The sequence below is a fragment of the Nerophis ophidion genome, linkage group LG06 (genome assembly GCF_033978795.1).
Source record: "Nerophis ophidion isolate RoL-2023_Sa linkage group LG06, RoL_Noph_v1.0, whole genome shotgun sequence".
Lineage (NCBI taxonomy): Eukaryota > Metazoa > Chordata > Actinopteri > Syngnathiformes > Syngnathidae > Nerophis > Nerophis ophidion.
The window spans coordinates 43,360,829-43,366,517 of record NC_084616.1 but is presented as its reverse complement, the minus strand read 5'-3'; positions in this window follow the sequence as shown (position 1 = coordinate 43,366,517).

Below are 5,689 nucleotides of genomic sequence, written 5' to 3'. Positions count from 1 at the left end.
GCCCCGCCACCCAACAAAGGAAACTTATTTCGGCCGCTTGTACCCGTGATCTTGTCCTTTCAGTCATAACCCTAAGCTCATCACCATAGGTGAGGATGGGAATGTAGATCGACCGGTAAATTGAGCGCTTTGCCTTCCGGCTCAGCTCCTTCTTCACCACAACGGATCGATACAGCGTCAGTATTACTGAAGACGCCGCACCGATCCGCCTGTCAATCTCACGATCCACTCTTCGCCCACTTGTGAACAAGACTCCTAGGTAATTGAACTCCTCCACTTGGGGCAGGGTTTCCTCCCCAACCCGGAGATGGCACCCCACCCTTTTCCGGGCGAGAACCACGCCCGGAAAAGGGTGAGTCGCCTCACACTCGGGTGAGGCGACCATCCTGAGTGTGAGGCGAGTGTGAGGCGACCATCCCGGTCGCCTCACACTCGGCTGCGAACCAATTGAAACATATGTATTGTATTGAAACATATGTGTTACAATGGGAGTCAATGGGGGACCAAAATGGTGTCAAACTCATTTTATCTCAGGAGCCGCATGGAGGAAAATCTATTTCCACGTGGGCTGGACGGGTAAAATTATAGCATAATAACTTAAAAATACTGTACAACTATGACAACTTAAGTTTTTTTATTTGTTTTACTTTGGCCCAAAATAAAATAAGCACATTTTAAAAAGGTACACCTCACAAATAATCCTCTTGATAAAACCCTTCAAGTTTGTTGAAAATTTTGAGGGGAAAAAAATTGGGGCAGTTTCAAGAACACGATAAATTTAAGATTTAATCTCAGTGTATCTACAGAGTAATTAAACAGAGCAGTCACAGTTTTGATTGACTGATTGAAACTTTTATTAGTAAATTGCACAGTGCAGTACATATTACGTAGAATTGACCACTAAATGGTAACACCCGAATAAGTTTTTCAACTTGTTTAGGTCGGGGTCCACGTAAATCACTTCATGGTAATTAACATAAATCTTAATTAAATTAAACAATGGATGTCCGCCAACTTTTTGCAACTCAACACCAAGAAAACGGAAGTGCTGATTATCGGTCCTGCTAGACACCGACCTCTATTTAATAATAAAACTTTAACATTTGACAACCAAACAATTAAACAAGGCGACTCGGTAAAGAATCTGGGTATTATCTTCGACCTAACTCTCTCGTTTGAGTCACACATTAAAGGCCTACTGAAACCCACTACTACCCACCACGCAGTCTGATAGTTTATATATCAATGATACAATCTTAACATTGCAACACATGCTAATACGGCCTTTTTAGTTTACTAAATTGCAATTTTAAATTTCCCGGGAGTTTTGTCTTGAAAACGTCGTGTAATGATGACGTGTACCGCAAGACGTCACGGGTTTTTAGGAAGTATGAGCACTATGCACACACACAGCTAAATGTCGTCTGCTTTAACGGCATAATTACACAGTATTTTGGAGAACTGTGTTGCCGAATCTTTTGCAATTTGTTCAATTAATATTGGAGAAGTCAAAGTAGCAAGATGGAGTTGGGAAGCTTTAGCCTTTAGCCACACAAACAAACGGCGATTCCTTGTTTAAAATTCAAGGAGTTTAAACTTTCCTATGGATCACAGCGGACATGAATCCCGACCACTTGTCAACCAGCAGGTTTCGGTGAGAAAATTGTGGTTAAAAAGTTGCCACTTACCAGATATCAGCTGAGCTTGCGCCTCCCGTACAGCTGCCGTCGACTTCCCCGAGACACTGCGCGTCAACACCCGGCCGTGGACACACCCTTCCGACTATCAGCTACTGTTAAACTCACTAAAACACTAGCAACACAATAGAAAGATAAGGGATTTCCCAGAATTATCCTAGTAAATGTCTCTAAAAACATATGAATCCGTCTCAATGCAACGCGATTGCAATCGCATTTTTTTTTCTAGTCCATCGCTATCAATATCCTCAAACACACATATGCGCTCCTCTCCAAGGTTTCTCATAGTCATCATTGTCACTGTCACTGACGTCCCACTGGGTGTGAGTTTTTCCTTGCCCTTATGTGGGCTCTGTACCGAGGATGTCGTTGTGGTTTGTGCAGCCCTTTGAGACACTTGTGATTTAGGGCTATATAAATAAACATTGATTGATTGATTGATTGATTGATTGATTGATTGATTGATGGTAAATGGTTCAATCCCCTTCTGGGATTAAACAAAAAAACTAAATAAAACACAGATGAAAACTACTACCAACTACCTCATTTGTCATTTCTAGTTATTAATCCTGTGCTATCAAAAAAACATACAAACTGACGTAGAAACTTAAGAGGGTTGAGTGACTCCCTGCCTTCGAGGCATCACTGTGTATCGATAGAATAATAAACATTGTGCAATGTGTCAACAATTTCAACAAACCAAAAATAAAAACTTAAAAGACTGACAGTATTGCAGTAAATCTCACATTGTTCACTTTCTTAATTTTTTTTTTTTTTTTTTTTTTACATTGGGTCGAGGGGGAGGAGTCGGAGCCTCAGTTTATCGTGTACCTCTTGCTTGGTAAACTTGCTCACCTATAAACTATTTGTTTCCCTAACAGAATTGCTATTGCGACATCCAGTGGACACATTTAGAACAGAAGTTTCTTTAATTTATAAAATGAGGCTCAATCTAACGCATAGCAAACTCACCTCGTGGGCCGGATTGAACCTGTTCAGGCCGCAAGTTTGACATCCCTAGTCTAAGGGGTTAAGTGTACAGTGAATTAATATCTCCTATTTGAAAACAACAGGTGCATATTGCCATTTTAAAGAAGAAATTGTTCAAAACTATGTGGCCAAATTTCAGCTCTCTAACCTTTAAATGTAACTTAATTTCTTGGGGAAAACCCGCAGAAAATTATCGTTTTTCAGTCAAAGGTCACTCACTTTACCATGAATTGATTAATGTGGACCCCCACTTAAAGGCCTACTGAAATGAGATTTTCTTATTTAAACGGGATAGCAGGTCCATTCTATGTGTCATACTTGATCATTTCCCGATATTGCCATATTTTTGCTGAAAGGATTTAGTAGAGAACATCCACGATAAAGTTCGCAACTTTTGGTCGCTAATAAAAAAGCCTTGCCTGTACCGGAAGTCGCAGACAATGACGTCACCCATGTGAGGGCTCCTCACATCCTCACATTGTTTATAATGGGAGCTTTCAACAAAAACAGCTATTCGGACCGAGAAAACAACAATTCCCCCGTTAATTTGAGTGAAGATGAAAGATTTGTGGCTGAGGATATTGATAGCGAAGGACTAGAAAAAATAAATATATAAATAAAGTTTAAAAAAAAGGCGGTTGCAATGTGAGCGATTCAGATGTTTTTAGACACATTTGCTAGGATAATTCTGGAAGATCCCTTATCTGCTCATTGTTTTAATAGCTTTCGTGAGATTTTAAAAATTGTAAAGACATACCTCGAGGTCGGATGGCTGCGGTGAACACGCAGTTTCTCATAGAGAAGCCTAGGAGCCAAGCTTACAGCTGCTTTTTTTTACATCACAGCTGCTGCAGGATGACGAATAATCCATTGATGTCTCCTGTAAGCTATATATCACCATTTCCCCATCCAAAAATATGCTTGTTGAAGTCGAGAAAACATGTTCGCTTGATTGCTCCGCTTCACAACAAACAAAGAAACACCAGCTGTGTCTCGGTGCTCAAGACAGCTGCAATCCACTGCTTTTCACCAACAGCATTGCTCTTTATAGTCTCCATTATTAAATGAACAAATTGCAAAAGATTCAGCAACACAGATGTCCAAAATACTGTGTAATTATGCCATGAACAGAGGCGACTTTTAGCCGTGTTTGGTGCAGCGCTAATATTTCCTTACAGTCCGTGACATCACGCGTACGCGTCATCATTCCGCGAAATTGTTAACAGGAAACTCGTGGGAAATTTAAAATTGCAATTTAGTAAACTAAAAAGGCTGTATTGACATGTGTTGCAATGTTAATATTTCATCATTGATATATAAACTATCAGACTGCATGGTGGGTAGTAGTGGGTTTCAGGTGGCCTTTAAACAAATTGAAAAACTTATTAGAGTGTTACCATTTAGTGGTCAATTGTACGGAATATGTACTGTACTGTGCAGTCCCCGCGACCCCAAAAGGGAATAAGCGGTAGAAAATGGATGGATGGATCAATCAATCAAGGGACATATGTAAGTTATTCTTTGTCAAGTCAGCAGTCCAAATAAACAGTAGAAAACTTATGAACATAGAGGCCGACTCCAGATCTATTTTTAATAGTGGAGGCTTTTAACAGTGATATGATTAAATTTAAAACACCTATACCAGGGGTGTCAAACTCAAATACAGAGTGAGCCAAAATTTTAAACGGAACAAAGCCGCGGGCCAAGGTTGAACAAATTTAGCTTTTAATAGGGACCCAAACAAGTTTTGCATTAAATATTGAACAAGCAAGGCTTATATAACTTTAGTGACATGCAAAATTTCAGTTTTAAATAATAATAATAATAATAATTACAAAAATATTTATGGCATATCAAAAAAGAATTTGTATAAAAATGTTATGCCTTCTTTTTTATTTGCAATCTTCTGAGGTAAATATCAATTTTTTTCCACAGGCTAATAATACATTTGAAAATAAAATAACAATATTGAATGAACCAAACATTCAAGCCTTGAAGTAGCAAGAGAAAATGCATGAATAAAACGTTAATTATTGGTCAGTTTGCTGGAAGTTTCCCAAAAGAGTTAGTGCTGCAAGGGGTTCTGGGTATTTGTTCTGTTTTGTTACGGTGCGGATGTTCACCCGAAATGTGTTTGTCATTCTTGTTTGGTGTGGGTTCACAGTGTGGCGAATATTTGTAAGAGTGCTAAAGTTGTTTATACGGCCACCCTCAGTGTGACCTGTATGGCTGTTGACCAGGTATGCCTTGCATTCACTTGTGCGTGTGTGTGTGTGTGTGTGTGTGTGTGTGTGTGTGTGTGTGTGTGTGTGTGTGTGTGTGTGTGTGTGTGTGTGCGTGTGTATAAAAGCCACAAATATTATGTGACACGCTGTTTGTATGGAGGAAAAGCGGACGTAACGACAGGTTGTAGAGGACGCTAAAGGCAGTGCCTTAAATGCACGCCCCCAATATAGTTGTCCAGGTGGAAATCGGTAGAAATTCGGGAGAATGGTTGCCCCGGGAGATTTTCGGGAGGGGCACTGAACTTCGGGAGTCTACCAGGAAACTTAGGAGGGTTGACAAGGATGAGTATTAGCGGTGAATGCGGTGTTACAGCGGCACCGACGCTGTATAACCCCGGCGGGCCAGCTCTAATGCTAAATTGATATTGCCTCAAGGGCCAAATTAAATTACACAGCGGGCCAGAGTTTGATACCCATGGCCTATACAATCCGTTTAAAAAAAAAAAAAAAAGTGTTCCCATTTAGTACATTTTTAGACAGGCATTTGCACTGAGTTTATTATGGTGTCCATGGCATTGCCTGTATGTATACACTGACTTCGATTCAATTCTACACATACGGATTAAATAAATGTTATTGTAAAGACGTATGTGTCATGTAACACATAGAAAATGATTTTACAATACGATAACAAAACTGTAAGGCGCTGAAATTGCGTGATGCTTTCAAGTGCTCGTGGCTGCGAGTGGACCGTCATAAAAGCGGAGCTTTCAAGTG